The sequence below is a fragment of the Elephas maximus genome, chromosome 2, assembly GCF_024166365.1.
Source record: "Elephas maximus indicus isolate mEleMax1 chromosome 2, mEleMax1 primary haplotype, whole genome shotgun sequence".
NCBI lineage: Eukaryota > Metazoa > Chordata > Mammalia > Proboscidea > Elephantidae > Elephas > Elephas maximus.
The window spans coordinates 84558249-84580190 of NC_064820.1; the positions used below are offsets into that span (position 1 = coordinate 84558249).

The 21942-nt window shown below is 39.0% G+C and overlaps 1 protein-coding gene and 1 long non-coding RNA gene across 4 annotated transcripts in view; one reads left to right on the top strand and one right to left on the bottom strand.

Moving 5' to 3' along the window:
* Nucleotides 1-540: 540 nt before the first annotated feature.
* Nucleotides 541-21535, bottom strand: LOC126065951 (uncharacterized). Its single transcript, XR_007514963.1, has 4 exons — nucleotides 21322-21535; nucleotides 15838-15926; nucleotides 7223-8976; nucleotides 541-1468 (listed from the first exon to the last, which is right to left on the bottom strand). It is a non-coding gene; the product is annotated as an uncharacterized LOC126065951 (long non-coding RNA).
* The window catches only part of TENT2 (terminal nucleotidyltransferase 2), a 50564-nt gene continuing 50123 nt past the window's right edge, over nucleotides 21502-21942 (top strand). For all 3 annotated transcript variants that reach the window (XM_049866574.1, XM_049866591.1, XM_049866581.1), the window contains exon 1: nucleotides 21502-21852. The gene's annotated coding sequence lies outside the window, so the exon portion shown is untranslated. The remainder of the gene's footprint in view (nucleotides 21853-21942) is intronic.

Here is a 21942-nt window from a genome sequence, read left to right on the forward strand (position 1 = left end):
TGAGCGCCAATTACTTGTTTACAGAACCAGGCAGTGATGAAGCTAGAATGCAAACTCAGGTCTTATGATAACAAAACTAATGGCACAAATACTTTCTTAACTGGCTAAAGATATTTTGTAATTGCCTGCTTTGATTATAAAGGTTGTATAGACTTTTCTGCCTATAACTTTAAAGAATTCTAGAACAGATATTTTCTTTGTGTTTTTTTGGAAGGTTATTATGAACCACTTTTATGTTTTTCTAAGATTATTCAAGCCTTGAATCTTTAGTTTATTCTTTGAGAAAAAAAAAAAGACCTAGTTCCACATAATGCATTGGTCTCTTTGATTTCAATAACATTTTTCTACTTTTTTACTCATTATATATTTAAAAAATGAACAGTTCAGTCAACCACTAAAAATTAGAGTATCATCTAATGAGAGCAGAATATGAAAAGATTAAGGAAATACTCCTGTTTTATTAAAACTAAACTGAAACCTAATATGAATCAACCATACTTTCGTTTTGTCATTTGATTTTCACAACAATCCTATAAAGCATATTGCGATTTTTTTCTTTTCTTACAGAGGAAATAACAAAATCTCAGGGAGGTGAAGTGACTTGCTCAGTCACACAGATTAGAAGTGGCAGATTCAAGACTAGAACTCAGGTCTTCTTAACTAAATGTCCTTTTCAAAATATCATTGTACACTTTCCGAAAAATTTCACATCTGGGTCTCTAGCTTACAAAAATACTCCCAAATTGTGTAAGACTGTATGTACAAGAATGTTCACTGTAGTATTATTCATAATAGTGAAAACCTGGAGACTACCTAAATATTCAATCATAGAAGATTATTTAAGTGAATTGACATAGTCATACTATGGATCACTAAAAAGCCATCTAAAACACACACACACACACAAACACACACACACACACACACACACACAGGGTGACATGGAGAATAGTCAAATATACTGTTGGATTTAAAAAGCAACTTGCAAAATAGTATCTATACTGTGATTCCATTTTTACGTGAGAAAAAAAACCTGTTTAGGATTGAATTGTATCCCGCAAAAAGATATGTCAAAGTCCTAATCCCTGTACCAGGGGATGTGGCCTTATTTGAAGAAATAGGGGTCTTCCTTTGCAGATGTGATCAGTTAAGGAAGTCATACCAGAGTAGGGTGGGTCCTAATCTTAATTCCTTCTGAGTGGTATCTAATAAAAGAGAAGGGCAGACAAGGAAACAAAGATACACACCAGGCTAAGACAACAAGTGAGAATCCAGCTACAAGCAGAAGAACACCAAGGATTATTGACAGCCATCAGAAACAAAGACAGAGGCATGCAACAGTTCTTCCCCCAAAGCCTTCAGGAGTTGACATACCTGATACCCTGATTTGGACTTCTAGCCTCCAGAACTGTGAGAAAATTTCTGTTCTTTAAAGCTATCCACTTTGTGGTGTTTTGTTATGGTAGCCCTAGGAAACAAGGACAAAACCGTACAAATTGGTATGTCTGTGCATATAAAAAGGTCTGGAAAACACACAAACTGTTAGCAATGATAATACACGGGTACAAGTAGTTGAGAGTTGAGGAGAAAAAGGCATGTGGGCTCCAGCTTATATTGTTTATATTTTTATGATGGATAGACATTACTTTTATACTCGAGTAAAATGTTTTAAGCTGAATTACTAACAATTTTAAAAGTTATGCCACCTCTCAGTTATTCATTGTGTCCTCATTGTGTGTGCTCAGCACTCTGCTAGGGGTTAAAGAACTCACAAGGAACTTCTCTTGAGGAACTTAGACTCTGGCTGAAGAGAGGAGAACTTTGAAAATGATACAGCACAGCTTATGATGAACTGCTATGGAAAATGACCAATAAGCGAGTCGGTCAGGTGCCTTTAAGGAAGAGATTGCATTCTCTTTTGAGGTTTTATACACGGGAAGTTGCCTCAGGTGCCACATTTCTTTCCCTTTGAGTATCATTAAAAATCATAAGTTGCTAAAGGGGCACACCAGCCCTGGGGCAGGGACTGGAAGGCAGGAGGGAACAGGAAAGCTGGTCATAGGGAACCCAGGGTTGAGAAGGGAGAGTGTTGACATGTCATGGGGTTGTTAAACAATGTTATAGAACAATGTGTGTACTAACTGTTTGATGAGAAACTAGTTTGTTCTGTAAACCTTCGTCTAAAGTACAATAAAAAAATTGTTAAGTTGCTCAGTATCGGTTGGGCCAATTAAAATGGAGTAATGTGCCCTCTCTTTGTTCATCTACCATTTATTGCTCTCAGAGAGAGAATTTAATTGGCTTCTCTGATGTTACTTGGCATGAGCAGAAATTGGGCTATTGGACAGACATTATGTGAAGCCATCCCAGAACACCAAGTATCTATTTTGTCTAACCCAATAAGGTCATTTCTGGTTTGTGCACCAGTCCCCAATCTAATCCAAGCTAAACTAAACCATTACGGCTGGAATATGTTTTTTTTTTTTTTTTACTGACAAAGCATGCTCTCTGAGCCACAGCACCTTACAGATAAAATAACTGATTGGTGCTGCTTTTCTTCATAGCAAATACTATGGACTCCTCCTACAGTCTGTTTCACACAGTTGGTAAAGGATGAGAATAATCCGTTGCTGTCGAGTCAATTCCGACTCATAGCAACCCTACAGGACAGAGTAGAACTGCCTCATAGGGTTTCCAAGGAACAGTTAGTGGATTTGAACTGCTGACCTTCTGGTTAGCAGCCAAGCTCTTAACTGCTCTACCACGAGGGCTCCCCTACCAGGGCTTCTGTTAAAGGGTGAGAATAGCAAAAGAAAATGAAGAATATATTCCCGTCTGAGTATAAAACCAAAAAACCAAACCCGTTGCAAGCTGAGTCAATTCTGACTCACAGCAACCCTATAGGACAGAGTAGAATTGCCCCGTAGGGTTTCCAAAGAGTGCCTAGTGGATTCTAATTGCCGAACTTTTGGTTAGTGACTGCAGCTCTTAACTGCAACGCCACCAGGGTTTCCAGTCTGAGTATAGCTAAGGTCAAAGAAAGTTAAGGAGACAATTAGCACCAGTTAGATAGCTTTCTTGAGCAGGGCTGCTCTGTGTAGTTGAACAGGTTGTACCTCAGTGAGGGGGGCTGAAATTCTGACTGAGCTCTGCTGGTCACGTAGTGTGCACTCCTGGCTATGTGTGGCCCTGGCATGTGACCGAAACACTGAAAGGGGTGTGTCTTTTTCTAATTAGCATAAAGGCACCGTGTGGATTATTTTCCCAGGATAATACACATTTACTGTACACTAGCAAACTGTGTAATCAGAACTGAGGGCCATGCTGGAAGATGGGTAGGAAAGGAGACTCAGAGGAAAACTTTCCAATTTGAGCCTGGTCCATAGTAGATATTCAATAAATATTTGTTAAATGAATAAATGATGCTGGGAATAGAGTAATGAGCAAAACAGACAAAATTCTCAAGCATATGTGATGAATGAAAGCAAGTTACAGAACAATATGTACAAATGATGTCATTTTATATTAAAAAAATACTAAACAAATTGTCATTGAGTCCATTTCAACCCAGTGACCCTACAGGACAGAGTAGAACTGCCCCATAGGGTTTCCAAGGAGCAGTTGGTGGATTTGAACTGCTGATCCTTTGGGTAGCAGCCAAGCTCTTAACCACTGTGGCACCAGGGGTCCATTTTATAAAGTGCATAGTTAAATTAAGTTGAAATGTGGATATTCTATGACACAGCAATTCCACTCCTAGGTACGTACCCTAGAGAAATTTGTGAAATTTACACAGCAGGGACTTGTACAAGAATATTAGTAGCTGTTGTTGTTGTGTGCCATTGAGCTGATTTCGACTCATAGTGACCCTATAGGACAAAGTAGAACTGGCTCAGAGGGCTTCCTAGGCTGTAATCTTTATGGGAGCAGGTCACCAGGTCTTTCTTCCCATGGAGCCATGGTGGGTTCAAACCCCCGACCTTTTGGTTAGCAGCCAAGTGCTTAACCACTGTGCCACCAAGGCATGTTTGTAATAGCTAAAACAATATATAAACAAATTGAAACAAAACTCCACAAAATTAACAGTAACCCACATGTTCACTGACAGCAGAATGAATACACTGCCGTATATTCATGCAATGAAATTTTACACATAGTGAAAGTTAATTATCCACAGCTAATTATTTATTTGTGGGTGATAGATAGCATGCCTGGAACTATGACAGACATCTTGACATCATGAGGGAGAAACTCTTACACCACTGAATCACTAAACCAATGGTAGCAGCTGCCTATAAAATAAACTCTGATTAGTTCAGGCCATTGATAGGTTTTCTTGTCATTTGTTCACGTAACCATTTCCAACTGGTACATAGTATTTAACTCTGAGATTGGTTCAGGAATTAGTAAGGATGGTAAATCAGGGGAAACTTTGTATTGTTGAAAATTTTACATTACACATATGTTCATGTATTATTTGGGTAATTAAAAAAAGCACAAAAATGACAAGAAATAGAGTGATATACAGCAGATCACGTAGGTCAGCTTCTCAAGTTCTCTTGGCCAAACTTTTATAATATTCACTTAACTGGCCTTCCACCAGACTCCCCACCAATAATCCACCCTTTCTTTACCTTCGATAAAGTTCCACCTCCTTAACATGACCTATAACCCTCAGTTTTATCTGATTCCCAGCTTTATTTCACAAACCACTCTCTCCATTGCTAACAAAGCTCCTGTTACACAGGCCTTATTTTAGTCCCACAAATGTCCCATTTTCCTGGCTTGGGCCTTCATATATGCTATTGCTATTTCCTGAGATGCTCTCTTCCTCTCCCCCTTCCTCCCTGAACATGAGTCACATTTTCAGCTACTGCTCCATTCTTTCCTGTCCTCTCAGCACTCCACCCCAACCCTATTCTTTCCTCTTCTCACAAGGGAGCAAAAAGGAGGCCTTTTAGCAAAATAATGTGTGCAAGTTATGATATGAGAAAAGAGCAAAATTTGCAGGAAAAAAGCCTTGTTTTAAAAATTTGTTTTTGTTTTGTAGGTTTTTCACTCAGAAGACTCTGAATAGCGTAAGCCAATTCAATTGGAGGAATAGGAAGTCTCACAATTGCCCTCCTGGGATTATGCCTGGAACAAGAATCCTCACGAACCGACTGCATAGTATACTGACTAGATGGAGAGGAACCTGGAGATATAGCAGAGGGGAAGAAAAAGAAAAAGAAACAGGAGAGAGTGAAAGGGGACCCTGACACCCATCTGATGCTATCTTCGTATGGAGGTAATCTAGTAGAGAAAGTGAAAAAATGTTTTGTACCACTCTTTGGATTCTGGGAGCAAAAGTGGGGTGACAGAGCCAGAGTTTCTGAGGGCCTGAAAAAGTGAGGAGAAGGAGTAATTACTGGAACCTGGAGACAGAGAGGGCTGTGTGAAGAAGGCTGCTAACGATCCGCAGTCATGGACACAGCCAGCCCACAAGGACTCCCAACCCCTCCTGGGGAAAGCTGGGAAATAAATACCCCAACCTCTCCTTCCTCCTTATCTCTTTATCTGCTGAGGCTCCTCATTAACCCAACTGAGCCAGAAGACCCATGAACAAGGGAGCCCAGATGATAGAATCCATATAGGTCAGAATACAGGTAAGAAGGTGGAGAATGGATATGCAAGGCAAATGGAAGATATCCAGCACAGTAATGGTAGGTCTGCCCATCCTTTCCTTGTGGGTAAGCAATGCAGGAAGTTAAATTATAACCAGGAGGTTGCTCAGGAAGTATGGAATCACAGCAAGGAGAATCAGTTGGTTCGTGTCCTAAAGTCTGCTGTCGTAATAACATGTTTCTGAGATGGGACCTTACTGAGGCACTGGAAGTTTGAGTTGGTATGTCAAGAGATTTACTACTTCCTCAGCATGAACATGCAGATAATCTATCTATAATTCATTCATTCATTCTTTTTGGGGTCCTTGGCACCTTCAGAAATTTTCAAATTACAAATTCAACTATAAAAAACAAAATCCGTTGCCGTCTAGTTGATTCCAACTCATAGCAACCCTATGGGACAGAGTAAAACTACCCCACAGGGTTCCCAAGAAGTGGCTGGTGGATTTGAACTGCCAACCTTTTGGTAAGCAATTGACTGTCACGGATTGAATTGTGTCCCCCCAAAATATGTGTCAACTTGGTTGAGCCATGATTCCCAGCATTGTGTGATTGTCCACCATTTTGTCCTCTGATGTAATTTTCCTATGTGTTGTAAATCGATAGCACTGTTTTTTTTTTTTTTATGATGTTAATGAGGTGGGATAGGTGGCAGCTATGTTAATGAGGCAGGACTCAATCTACAAGATTGGATTGTGTCTTGAGCCAATCTCTTTTGAGATATAAAAGAGAAAAGTGAACAGAGAGAGGGGGACCTCATACCACCAAGAAAGCCGCGCCAGGAGCAGAGAGCGTCCTTTGGACCCAGGGACCTTAAGCCTGAGAAACTCCTAAACCAGGGGAAGGTTGATGACAAGGACTTTCCCCCAGAACCGGCTGAGAGAGAAAGACTTCCTCTGGAGCTGATGCCCTGAATTTGGACTTCTAGCCTACTAACCAAACCAAAAGCCTGCTGCCGTTGAGTCAATTCTGACTCATAGCGACCCTATAGGACAGAGTAGAACTGCCCCATAGGGTTTCCAAGGTGCGCCTAGTGGATTCAAGCTGCCGACTTTTTGGTTAGCAGCTGTACTAGACTGTGAGGAAATAAACTTTTGTTTGTTGAAGCCATCCACTTGTATTTCTGTTATAGCAGCACTAGATGACCAAAACATTGACCATAGCATATTATTTTTTTGCATAAAACTTCCAATTAGGAATCACTACTTAATTAGGCTGTTTTTCTTTTTCTACAGTTCCATCACAAGCACTAAAAGTTGGCTTTCTTGTGGAGACCACATCTACAAAGAAATAGTGATTTTAAAAAATACCTCACATGTGTCCCATGTATATAAAGATAAAGGAACAATAAAGTCAAATTTATAGGTGTATTCCAGGCAGTCAGGTAAAATTCATTAGCCAGAAATACTGTAAAACTAGAATTTATGTATACAGATTTCAAGTTCTTGCTATTGAAGAGTTATAAATTATTCCAAGGCCAAGGGTTTACTATACAATTGATTATATTCATAATAATCCAATCCAATCATGCATCCCTGAGGTTATTATATTCAGATTACCTTGACTGGATTTGGGATGTTTATAAAACTTTAAAATCACATATTATCTGAAAATCTCTTCTTCTTGTTGTCGTTAGGTGTTGTTGAGTCGATTCTAACTCATGGCAACCCTATGGATGACAGAACGAAACAGTGCCCCGTCCTGCACCATCCTTACAATCGTTGTTATGCTTGAGCCCATTGTTGCAGACACTGTATCAATCCACCTCGGTGAGGGTCTTCCTCTTTTCTGCTTACCCTGTACTTTGCCAAGCATGATGTCCTTCTCCAGGGACTGATCACTCCTGACAACATGTCCAAATTATGTAAGATCCAGTCTCGCCATCCTTGCTTCTAAGGAGCATTCTGGTTGTACTTCTTCCAAGACAGATTTGTTCGTCCTTTTGGCAGTCCACGATATATTCAGTATTCTTCGCCAACACCACAACTCAAACACATCAACTCTTGTTTGGTCTTCCTTACTCATTGTGCACCCTTCACATGCATATGATGCGATTAAAAATACCATAGCTTGGGTCAGGCGCACCTTAGTCTTCAAGGTAACATCTTTGCTCTTCAACACTTTAAAGAGGTCCTTTGCAGCAGGTTTGCCCAATGCAATGTGTCTTTTGATTTCTTGACTGCTGCTTCCATGGGTGTTGACTGTGGATCCAAGTGAAACGAAATCCTTGGCAACTTCAGTCTTTTCTGTTTATCATGATGTTGCTTTTGCTTATTGGTCCAGTAGTGAGGATTTTTGTTTTCTTTATGTTGAGGTGTGATCCATACTGAAGGCTGTGTGGTCTCTGATCTTCATTAGTAAGTGCTTCAAGTCCTCTTCACTTTTAGTAAGCAAGGTTGTGTCATCTGCATGATGCAGGTTGTTAGTGAGTCTTCCTCCAATCCTGATGCCCGTTCTTCATCATATAGTCCAGGTTCTCAGCATATTTGCTCAGCATACAGATTGAATAGATATGGTCAAAGGATGCAACCCTGACGCATACCTTTCCTGACTTTAAACCACTGAGTATCCCTTTTTTCTGTCCGAACAACTGCCTCTTGATCTATATGCAGGTTCCTCATGAGCACAATTAAGTGTTCTGGAATTCCCATTCTTTGCAATGTTATCCATAATTTGTTATGAGCTACATGGTCAAATGCCTTTGCATAGTCAATAAAACACAGGTAAACATCCTTCTGGTGGTCTCTGCTCTCAGCCAGAATCCATCTGACATCAGTAATGATACCCTTGGTTCCATGTTCTCTTCTGAATCCGGCCTGAATTTCTGGCAGTTCCCTGGTGATACACTGCTGCAGTGCCTTTTGAATGATCTTCAGCAAAATTTTGCTTTTGTGTGATTTTAATGGTATTGTTCTATAACTTCCACGGTCAGTTGGATCACCTTTCTTGGGAATAGGCATAAATATGGCTCTCTTCCAGTTAGTTGGCCAGGTAGTGGTCTTCCAAATTTCTTGGACTAGACAAGTGAGCACCTCCAGCGCTGCATCCGTTTGTTGAAACATCTCAACTGATATTCCATCAATTCCTGGAGCCTTGTTTTTCGCCAATGCCTTCAGAGCAGCTTGGACTTCTTCCTTCAGTACCATTGGTTCCTGATCATATGCTACCTCTTGAAATGGTTGAGCATCGACTAATTCTTTTTGGTATAATAACTCTGTGTATTCCTTTCATCTTTCACTATTGCAACTTGAGGCTGGAATTTTTCCTTCAGTTCTTTCAGCTTGAGAAACGCCGGGCTCCGGGCAGTCTACTTCTGAAAAGAATTAGCCAGTGAAAACCTTATGAATAGCAGCGGAACACTGAAAATCTCTTAGGATGTGTAAATTCTTATTTTTTTAAAATTTATTTCATCATTATACATAACATACACATAAAGAACAAATAATATGAACATATAGGTACCTAGCTTAAGAAATAGAATATTACCAGTCTATGTCCCTCCAATATTTCATCCCTCTCCTTTCCTCCCTTTCCTTATGGGTATCCACTACTCTGAATTTTGTATTTATCATTCTCTTGGATTTCTTTAAAGTTTTACCACATATAGATATATCCGTAACAACTGATTTTTAGTTTCAAATATTTTTGAACTTTATGTAATATAAATGGAATCATAAAAGCTCTTTTCTCTTGCAACTTGCTTTTTTTTCTTGCCTCAACATACACGTTTATGAAGTTCATTGATACTGATACATATATATAGTTGTAATTTATTTTCACTGCTGTACTGTATCCCATCTCACCAGTAAACCACAATTTATTCATTTGGTTTCTTGTCAATTGATATTTGAGTTACCAGTTTTTTGCTTTTTCAAACAATGCTGGCATTAACATACTCGTACATGTCTCCTGTAACACATGGGTAAGCGTTTCTTCAGGGTATATACCTAGGAGCGGAAATGCTGACTGCAGGGTATATACATATTCAACATTATCAGAAATGCCACAGTGTTTTCTAAAGTAGTTTTAAACAATTTACACTTCCACCAAGAGTAGTTAAGTGTTCCCACTGTTTCACATCCTTATCAGTACTTGGCATTGGCCTGTTTTTAAATTTTTGCCAGAGATGTCATTCTACACATGGTTGAACATTTCTTTATATTTGTATTCTTTGATTTCATTTTTGAGTTCAACTTTAATCTCAATTGGAAGTTATCTTTCCACCATCCTTACATTGCTTCTACTTCTTATCATCTATCATTTTAAACAAACCTATAGTCCAGATGCTGAAAAAAGCACTGAATGATATTCAATTTGATTTGATGAACAATATTCATTATTTATCAGAGTAGCACCAGCTGGGTAGTGCCCTGGCATAATTTGATTATTCAGGCATCACTCCCATTCCCTTTCCTTTAATTCCATCCATTTACCTCCCATAAACATCAAGTTGACTGAAGGATCAAGTTCATGTGACTTCCATACTGCAATACCTAAAAAGAGACTGGCCTCTAATGTTCATAAGTATAATATCAAGATATAAATCTTGTTATGTGTTTGGAATTTGGAGCCAATTGCTGAATTCTGTGACTGCTCTAACTAAAAATCTAAACTTCAATTCAGTGAGAACTGCTGTTATTTGTTATTATTAATGCTGAAGTTCACTTTAGGGTTCTCTTCTTATGGTAGCAACCAAGGTGTTCAGGTATACAGGGGAGTGAATCAGAGAATACCTCTTACTCAGGCATTCTATGCATATGTTCAGCTTTACTCAGAAATAAGGGGCTGGCAACTTTGTTTGGAATGGTGGTCGAGAGCAAGGAGTCCTGGATATTAGTAACAGTTAAGGTTAAACATGGTAGTACTCATGAAAAGATGAAATGGACAGGTATCTGAATTGAAGGTCAACCATTTTTTTTTTTTTATTAACTTTTATTGAGCTTCAAGTGAACGTTTACAAATCAAGTCAAACTGTCACATATAAGTTTATATACACCTTACTCCATACTCCCACTTGCTCTCCCCCTAATGAGTCAGCCCTTCCAGTCTCTCCTTTCATGCCAATTTTGCCAGCTTTCAACTCTATCCTCCCATCCCCCCTCCAGACAGGAGATGCCAACACAGTCTCAAGTGTCTACCTGATACAAATAACTCACTCTTCATCAGCATCTCTCTCCTACCCACTGTCCAGTCCCTTTCATGTCTGATGAGCTGTCTTTGGGAATGGTTCCTGTCCTGGGCCAACGGAAGGTTTGGGGACCATGACCGCCGGGATTCCTCTAGTCTCAGTCAGACCATTAAGCATGGTCTTTTTGTGAGAATTTGGGGTCTGCATCCCACTGATCTCCTGCTCCCTCAGAGGTTCTCTGTTGTGCTCCCTGTCAGGGCAGTCATCGGTTGTGGCCAGGCACCAACTAGTTCTTCTGGTCTCAGGATGATGTAGGTCTCTGGTTTATGTGGCCCTTTCTGTCTCTTGGGCTCTTAGTTATCGTGTGACCTTGGTTCAACCATTCTTAATAAATATGAAGAATTTACTCCTCACAACAAAGAAGTAGAACTATTATTTTTCTCCATGCAGACAACGAGCTGAGAGGCAGAGACGTTAAATAACTAGTCCAAGGAGCTCACGTGACTGGAATGCCATCCATGTCTAGTACATAGCTAACATGAAGATAAATACATAGGCAAATTGACTTTTTGTTTTTGAATGGTGCCAAGACTTTTATTTTTCTTATTTGATTTTAACCCTATTTCTATTTTCTATAAACCAGGAGCCCCACTTCAAGGTTCTATTCTTAGATTTCTGGCAGTTGGACATCTACTCAGATGATCTGTATTTCAGTCTTTTTTCTTTTCAAAGTACTTACTTGTAGGTGGCAGTGTTAGTTTTAAACTACTTTGCATTCTTCTGGGGAAGATTAGAAAAAGCCATCTGGATAGCATCACCCTGAAAAATTCTTCTCTGAGTGGAACTTCCTTAAGAAAATATTGTAAGAGAAGAGGGTGTGGTAAAGATAGGCAGAATACAAATAGAAAGATTTAAATTCCAATAGCTATGAGAATTACCTTTCTGTAAAATAAACTCACTTTTCTTCCAGCCCAAATTATCTTTTGAGGAAAAGATTCTTTTGAATTAGGCCCTGTTCCTTGACAATATTTTCCAGCTCCTGTTGTTGCCTTGCTCACATATTGTTTATTTGGTCTTGAACTTTGGGCTACTTTTTTAAAATTATAATTTCTGTTCAGGCTTCCTTACTGTTCCCTCACCCTCACTCCCCGCCCCACACCAAATAGTGACATTCTTGTTGTAACAATTTGCCTAGAACGGAATCTGGAAAATAGTGGGCATTGAATAAATATTGGTTGATTGAATGAGTGAATGAATGAAAGTCTATTTAGGAAGTAAAGAAACAAGATCAAAGAAAGTAAACGTGAAACATGTCCTTACTGATGAATTTTGCAAAGAAGTGTTTCTGATATTGATTTTATTTTACATTGCCCTAGAATTTATTAAACTTTACATAACCTTTAAAAGTCTACATAACCATATCATTTTAGGACTCTGATTAGAAAAATGGAATATTAATCTTAAAAATGACTATTGAGTAACAAAAAAAATAAGTTTTTTTCCCAATCTAATTGACTCATTTACATTTAATTGTAGTTATTCTATCCAGTTATTGGAACCTGTTATTAAAAAAGATTCTTTAGGTCTTCATTGCCTAATAAATTACTTTTCCATTCACTGAATTTATCTTTTACTTTGAATCCTTTTGAATACTCTCATATTTTACAGTTCTTTAAAGTTTTCAAAGTAATAAAGTTAAGGACTATGGTATTTAATCATCTGTGTTAAACAAACATTTGCTGATAACAAAAAAATTAAGATATCCATTTGCATTTACTTTTATCTTCATAAAGTTAACTCTTTAAAACACTATTTTCAATCCCACAGACTTTAGTTATATCCTGAGGTTTTTTTATTTCCTTCTTAATACATTTTTGTATTTTCTAAATTTTCTCCAAAAAGCTTTCATTACTTTTATAACCACAGAAAGCAATAAATTCTATTTTTAAAACTATCTAAGCATCCATTTACCACTCTGAGCAAACTGCTATTCAAATTTATGTTTTATTACAGTAATTACTGAGAGCATGGAGAACCTATGGCAGTAATTTCAACCTGAAATGTCCAAGGGCTATATCCAGGTGAATGAATAAAGAATTATATTCATAGTGTATTCATGGAGAATTTTCAATTGCCTTCTTTGATTGTGCTCTCTATTCTCAGGCAATTTCTAAGTTAAAATTACATGCTGATATACTTAAGATGATTTGGTACATATTAATTTATTTCCTTTTCTTTCTTTAATAAATCTATGGTTTTCTGACATGTAAAATGAGAGGCAGGGATAATTGCTAAACTTCTTTTCACCTCTAATGCTCTATTACCTTTGAACAATAAATTCATTAGAACTGATAGAATAGTGTATTTTGAATTCCCATGAACACTGTTCAACTCAATAGCCAGTAAACATTCTCAAAATGCATATAGAAGAACACATTTTGAAAGTGTACCCATACATGAAGAGGATCATACTGGATAGTGAGAAGTAGACAAATTTGGAGAGTCTTAATACTATAATCATCTAACTCTATCCATACAAAGCCTATTTTGACCTTGGAAATATACCTCTGCTTTCAGCCACTCCTTCCTAAGTGGAAAGACATCTGTGTATCTCCATGCGCCATCACTTAAAGAAGAGCAACTTCCTAGCGTTTCTTTCAATGCTCTGTTTCTCCAGCTATAGAATCCTGCTTGCAAGATGAATTCCATTAAATGAAATCCTATCCAGTTACTTCATGACTTTCATGTACATCATTCAGATTATTCCGGATGTCTCCTGCCCTGTATTTAGAAGAGGCAGTAGTCTTTGGGTGGGTTATCAATAAAAATAGTTAGGAGCCAATATATTACCGCCGTCTTCTTTTCAAAGACCGTTTTCCAGTCCTCTGAAGGGAACCAATATAACTTAGTAGTTAAGCAGTTAAAAATAAGAGGCTTGGAAATAAATAAACCTAAATTTGTATACTAGCTGTATTTTTTTTTTACTACTGCCTGTCTGTGGGCTAGTTACTTTATAGCTCTGATCTTCAGTTTTGTAATTTGTAAAAAAGGGATAATAATAGAACCCCTAATTACATGGCATACATAAAGCATTTAGCATCCCATTCAGTCAACCAATGTTTATTGAGCACCAACATGTGCAAGGCACTGTGCCAAGCTCCTTTCTAACTCCTGCTCTTTTAAGTCTCAACTTGAATGGCACTTTCTGAGGGAAAGCTTGCTTGACTCCCCCCTGTTATTTGGTTCAGGTCCCCTGAGAAGGGAACACAAAGACAGGATTACATATGCAGGAGATTTACTGCCCATTAGAGGAGTCCTGCAGCCTGCACTGAAGTATTAGCACCAGTACCTCCACTGTGCTCAGTCATTGGTTGTTCTTAGCTCAGGAGAAGTATGGTAAATCCAGGGGGGCAACAGCTGGGGCTGTCAGTCAACTATGCTCTCTACACAGGAGATCTGAGTGGTGTATTTCCACGGCTGTCACACCCTCCATAACAGGCTCAATCTCCCAATTTTTCACTGTCATGGATTGAATTATGTCCCCTAAGAATATGTGTCAGCTTGGCTAGGCCATGATTCCCAGTATAGTGATTGTCCACTATTTTGTCATCTGATGTGATTTTCCTATGTGTTGCAAATTCTATCTCTATGATGTTAACGAAGTCCTATAGTTGGCAGTTGTGTTAAGGAGGCAGGACTCAATCTACAAGATTAGGTTATGCCTTAAGTCAATCTCTTTTGAGATATAAAAGAAAGAAGTGAGCAGAGAGACATGGGGATCTCATACACACCAAGAAAGTACTGCCAGGAGAAGAACACATCATTTGGACCCGGGGTCCCTGCGCTGAGAAGCTCCTAATCCAAGGAAGGATTGAAGTCAAGGAACTTTCCCCACAGTTGACAAGGAGAGAAAGCCTTCCCCTGGAGCTGACAAACTGAATTTGAACTTCCAGCCTACTAGACTGTGAAAGAAAAAACGTCTGTCGAAGTCGTCCACTTGTGGTATTTCTGTTATAGCAGCACTAGATAACTAAGACATTCACTCTTACAGCAACCAGTATTTTTCTTTTTACAGTTAACACCCTTAAAATAAAAATTTTGTTTTCTAATTTTTTTTTAAGTTATTCTTTCTCTCTGAAATGTGAGCCACATGAAGGCTGGGACATGTCAATCTTGTTTATCACTGTATCCTCAGGGCTTAACTCAATACCTGGCACATAACAGATAGAAAATACAATCGTAGCCATTATTTTCATCCACTCTGTATTTTTTACACATTAGCATTTCCTTTGTAATTTTCCATTACAAATGGGAGTTTACATGTTATCACATTTTATACTGCAGTGTAAATTGGAGATTTCAGTTTATTTTCTCAGGAGCATCTTTATTTTCAACGTATAGCAAAGCTTTACCCAAAGTGGTGAAGCTTTGAAGATAGACTTTTGAAAGTACATGTGTGCACAAGGACAGTAAAGCTCCAAGGACCTCATTGTAAATTCTTTATAGTTTTTTCAGTGAGTAGATCCTGGTACCTTCTCTCTTCTAGGCCAAGAGAGCCCTACAGGCTGCTGATTGTCAGCATGTCTCTAAACGACATTCCTCCTTACCCACATCTCCTCTCCAGAAAGCAAAATTTTCAGAAGATAAACTGTCGGGGGATGGGACTGGGGATGTAAGTTAATAAAGCCAGGATGAAGGAACACTGAAGAAGCTGTACTGCACAATTCACTTTTTTTTTTAACCACTTTTGATGTTTTTCATGATGTGAAATTGTGCAGTACGGATTAGTAAGTAAGCACAAGTGAACCTGTATTTACCTTGCTTACTGGGTAACCTGCCCCTGGGGCTTTTATCTTTATAAATAATTTATGTAAAATGTTTAACAAGGTGCCTACCGTATAGTAAGCTCCCAATAACTCTACTACTGATTCTTGCCAGGACTTCTGTGATACCCTACTTCAGCCGTTTTAAAAATGTGACCCAAAGGAATTTTCAGGAGTTCATGAGGTCAAAACTATTTTCACAATATACTAAGAATTTATTTACCTTTTTCATTGTGTGACAATTGCTTTGATTGTTCAGAAGCAAACCACTGCAGACCACAATGAGATACCATCTCACACCAACTAGGATGGCTATAATAAAAAATACAGATAATAACAAGCGTTGGTGAGGATGTGGCGAAATTGTAACCCCTACATATTGCTGGTGGAAATGTAAAATGGTGCACTTTGAAAAACACTGGCAGTTTCTCAAAAAGTTAAACATAGCTATCATATGAGACAACAATTTCACTCCCAAGTATATATCCAAGAGAACTGAAAACATAAGTTCATATAGAGACTTGTACATGGTTGTTCATAGCAGCATTATTTATAATAGCCAAAAAGTTGGAACAACCCAAATATCCACCAACTGATGAACACATAGACAGAATGTGTTGTTGAAGGGGAAAACAGGCTTTGCGAGGCTGAACATGGCTGTCCTCATGCTTTCCATCAGTTCACTGCTGTTTCTGTTAGTTCACTGCTGTTTTCCAAGCCCGTTATGTGTGACCTTGCTGAGGCAGTCTTCTGTAACTCTGGTGTGAAGCCACCTTTGTCCTCGACCGATATAAAACCTCCACCCTCTACTGCTGGGTGCGGAGATCTGCTGTGGTCCTCTTGCCACCAGGGACCACTGCCTCATTTGTAAGTCTCCCTAATAAAGCTCTTTCACTGCCACACTGGAGTTGCCGGCTTCTTTCTTCAGTCTCTAAGCACCCTCCAATTTTGGAGGCAAATTTCAAGTTACTGCTTCATGCCTACACAGTTATATCCTTACAATAGAATATTATTCAGCTATGTAAAAGAATGAAGTACTGATATATACTATAACACGGATGAACCCTGAAAATATTTTGCTAAATGAAAGCAGCCAGATACAAAAGGCCAAATACATGAAATGTTCAGAATAGGCAAATCCATAGAGATAGTCAATAGATCAGCAGTTGCCAAGGGCTGAGAGAAGGGGAAAATAGGAAGTGACTCCTAATGTGTTCTGGGTGATGAAATTTTGGAATTACATAGTGGCGATGGTTGCACAACTTTGTGAATATACAAAGAGCCACTGGATTGTACATTTTAAAAGGGTATGTGAAGTGTATCTCAAATTAAAAAGAAAGCAATGGTGACTAAAGCTGTTGATTCTTTACTACAAATAAGGGTTTCTCAACCTCAGCATTACCGGCATTTTAGAGTGGATAATGATTGCTGTGGGTAAGCGTCCTGTGAATTGTAGGACGTTTAGCAGCATCTTTGGCTTCTCACTAGATACCAGAAGCACTGCCAAGCCCCCCAGTTGTGATAACCAAAAATGTCTGCTGACATTACCAAATGTCCCCAGACCAAAACTGTCTCCAGTTGAACACCACTGGCATGAATCAAGTATTTCTATTCTTCAGTGGCATTAACTTGCAGTTTAAAAAAATTCCAGTTTTACTGTGAATGTCCTTGATGAAGCAATAAAAAATTAATTTTATTAAATCTTGGCCTTTGAACACACATCTTTTAAAATACTGTATAACAAAACTGAGAAAGTATTCATAAACCATTTCTGCTACATGCCAAAAAACTACAATTGTCTTGAAGAAAAGTTCTTGTAGGATTGAGTTGCAAGCTGAACTAGCAGCTTTTATCACAGAACACCATTTTTATTGGAAGATTTATTGAGAAACAGGTTTTTCAAACTTAGGTGTTTGGCAGACATTTTCTTGAAAATAAATGAAACTGTCAGTTCAGAGAAAACAACTGACAATACTGTTATCATCATATAATGGGGCTTTTAAGCAACAATCAGAATTTTGTAAAAGCTGTATTGCCACTGTGATCTTGACAGCTTCCCAATACTTAAACATTCTTCTGATGTGATCAGTAGTGATGTTAAAAAATATGAGTTTTTGATATTGTAGAATGAAACGTGTCAACATTTGGAAGATGTGTGTAACTCAGTGAGCAATACTTCCAAATGACCACTGTAGGATATTACAAAGTCGTGCATGGTTTAAAAGATTTATTCAGAACGCAAGAAGGACCAGTAGGTTTTCCTGATTTGTTAAAAAAAAATTTAACAGCTGTCTGGAGGTATAATTGACACATAACTGCACATGTTTTAACATATGAACACATCTATGAAACTATCACAAGATAATCACGAGTACCACTCCCAAGTTTCTTTGTCCTCCTTTGTGATCACTCCCTCTTTTCTTTCTCCCCGCCTCCTCCCATCTTCCAGTGTATCACTGACTTGCTTTTTCTCAATATAGTCTGCATTTTCTGTAGTTTTACATAAATGGAACCACACCGTATGTACTGCTTTTGTCTATTTCATTTGGCACAATTATTTTGTGATTCATCCATTAACATTGCATGTATTAATAGTTAATTTATTTTTATGGCAAGTAGTGTCCTATTGTTCTATAGTTTGGTTATACCATAAATTGGTTATCCATTTACCCGCTGATGGACATTCACATTGTTTCCAGTTTTTCGCTATTACAAATAAATTGCTATGAACTTTGCTGTGCAAGCATTTGTGTAGACATATGCTTTCACTTTTCTTGGGTAAATACCTAGATGTGGAATGGCTGGATCACATTTAAATGTATGTTTAGTTTTTTAAGAAACTGCCAAAGTGTTTTTCCAAAGTAGTTGTGCCATTTTACATTCTCATCAGCAGTGTATGAGAGTTCCAGTTGCTCTACATTCTGGCTAACACTTGGGATATACAGTCTTTTTCATAATACCACCATAAGAGATAGGTAGTGGCATTTCATCCTGGCTTTGATTTGCATTTCTCTAATGACTAATGGTGTCGAGCATCTTTTCATATGCTTATTTGCCATCTGTATGGCCTTTTTGGTGAAAGGTTTATTCAAACTTTTTGCTCATTTGTTTATTGGGTTATTTTCTAATTATTGAATTATCAGAGTTTTTATATACATCCTGGATACAAGTTCTTTACCAGATAGGTGATGTGAAAATCTTTTCAGTTTGTAGCAGTCTTTTCATTCTCTTAACAGTGTCTGTTGAACGGAAGTATTTAATTTTGATGATGTTCAATTTACCAATGTTTTCTTTTAAGGATAGTGCTCTTGGCAGATTTTAAATGTTAAATTTAGGTCTATGGTTCATTTTTTACATATGACATGAAGTTTCTGTTTGTTTTTGATTATGGGTATCCACTTGTTTCAGCATTATTAGCTGAAAAATCTATTCTTTCTCCACTGAATTGCCTTCGGCCTTTGTTGAAAATCATTTGACCACATATACATGGGTCTTTATTTGAATTCTCTGTTGTTTCATTGATTTGTTTTTCTCTCTTTACATTGATTTCACACTATGTGGATTACTGTAGCTTCATAATAAGTCTGGAGATCAGGCAGTATAAATTCTCCAACTTTGTTCTTTATTTTCAAAGCTGTTCTGGTTGTTCTAGATCCTTTGAATTTCTGTAAAAATTTTAGAATCATTTTATCCATTACTACAAAAAAATCTTTCTGGGATTTTGATTGGGATTGCTGAATGTATAGGTCAATTTGGGGAATTTTGTCCATTGATCAATTCTTTTCACAATGCAGAAAGCATCAAAAGAATTTGGAAAGAATACACAGAGCCACTGTACTAAAAAGAATTGATCAATGGGCAACCACTTCAGGAGGTAGCATGTGATCAAGAACCAATGGTACTGAAGGAAGAAGTCCAAGCTGCACGGAAGGCATTGGCAAAAAACAAGACTCTAGGAATACCAACTGAGAAGTTTCAACAAATGAACGCAGTGCTGGAACTGCTTACTCTTCTATGCCGAGAAATTTGGAAGACAGCTACCTGGCTGACTGACTGGAAGAGATCCACATTTGTGCCCATTCCAAAGAAAGGTGATCCAACAGAATGCAGAAATCATCGAACAACATCATTAATATCACATGCATGCAAAATTATGCTGAAGATAATTCAAAAGCAGCTGCAGCAGTATATCAATTGGGAACTACCAGAAATTCAAGACAGATTCAGAAAAGAAGGCAGAACCAGGGATATCATTGCTGATATCAGATGGATCTTGGCTGAAAGCAGAAAATACCAAAAAGATGTTTACCTGTGTTTTATTGACTATGCAAAGGCATTCGACTGTGTGGATCATAACAAATTATGGATAACACTGTGAAGAATGGGAATTCCAGAACACTTAATTGTGCTCATGAGGAACCAGTACATAGACCAAGAGGCACTCGTTCAAACAGAACGAGGGGATACCGCGTGTTTTAAAATCAGGAAAGGCATGTGTCAGGGTTTTCTCTTTTCACCATACTTATTCAATCTGTATGCTGAGCATGACCTGAGAAGCTGGACTATATGAAGAATGAGGTATCAGGACGAAAGGAAGACTCCTTAACAACCTGTGTTATGCAGGTGACACGACCTTGCTTGCTGAAATTGAAGAGGACTTTAAGCACATACTGATGAAGATCAAAGACTACAGTCTTCAGTATGGATTACACCCCAACATAAAGGAAACAAAAATCTTCACAACTGGACCAATAAGCAACATCATGATAAATGGAGAAAATATTGAAGTTGTCAAGAATTTCATTTTACTTGGATCCAAAATCAATGCCCATGGAAACAGCAGTCAAGAAATCAAACATGTTGCACTGGGCAAATCTGCTGCAAAAAAACTCTTTAAAGTATTAAAAAGCAAGGATGTCACTTTGAGGTAAGGTGCGCCTGACCCAAGCCATGGTATTTTCAATTGCTTCATATGCATATAAAGGCTGAACAATGAAGACCAAGGAAGAATTAATGCATTACGGTGTTGGTGAAGAATATTGAATATACTGTGGACTGTGAGAACAATGAAAGGATCTCTTTTGGAAGTAGTACGGCCAGGATGCTCCTTAGAAAGAAGCCAAGATTGTGAGACTGTCTCACGTAGTCTGGACATGTTATCAGGAGAGACCAGTCCCTGGAGAAGGACATCATGCTTGGTAGAGACTCAGTGAAAAAGGGGAAGACCCTCAAAGAGATGGACTGGCACAGTGCTGCAACAATGGCCTCAAGCATAGCAACGACTGTGAGGATGGTGCAGGACCGGGCAGACTTTCTTCCTGTTGTACATAGTGCTGCTGAGTTGGAATTGAATCGAGGGCACCTGACAACGACAAAGTACTAACAGCTTTACATCAATAAATCCAAGAACCTAGGTATTTCCACAAACTATCAAAGCTCACTTAAGAAATACCGATAAATATTATAAAATTTGTGAAATTAGCTATTATTATGGGCAGAGCCCTGAGTCTGGATTTGAGAGATAAACAGGCATATTCGTCCCCAAGACCCTCTCAGTTCAGTGGAGGCAAGAAACAACAATTAAAGCTTAATGCTGATCCGGTGGATACAAGTGGTGGAAAACGGTATTGCTGAAACCTTCGCTGGGAAGGAGTCACTGGAATGTGGTAGGAAGGACCAGCAAAACGTTTGTGAGAATAAAACCTACCGCACTTCAGCTCAGGAAGAGGCCCAGACGTAACCGTCTGCGGTTAGCTGGTTCCCTCTAGCCTCTGGAGAATCCTAACTTCTTTCCAGGAGCGCACGCAGCCGCTGAGCGTCCGCATGCGCATTCGAGCATAGAGACGGGAGAAGGGGGTTGCGGCGGCCGCCGGAAGTGTGACCTCTAGCTCCTTGCGGGCTGTTCCCATCCGGGGTCACGTCGATCTTCCGGGTGTCTCTGACAGGCTTTTCTACGCCTCTTTTTCGGCGACTTTTTGGTCTTCGGCCTGTTGCCACCGCCCCCAACCTCCCACACCCTTGTCGGCCCTGCCTTTCCCTGTCTCGCCCCTCCCTTGGCAGACGCGCCCGGGGCTTTGATCGCAAGCCGAAGTCGGGCCTAGGCTTCCCGCGGGCCACTACCTTCTTTGGCTTGGGCGAAAGCTACGACCAAGCGCTGCCGGCAGTCGCCGCTCGGGCCTTGGAGTTCCTGGGCGGGCAGCGCCGGTCGGCCCTGCTTAGCCCTTCCCCAAGGACACCTGTGAGTTTAGGCGCTTTCAGAGAGGGACGCGACAATGTAGGCCTAGTTCGGGGGTGGAGTGCGGGGAACTTTTTCTGAAACTGTAGTGTT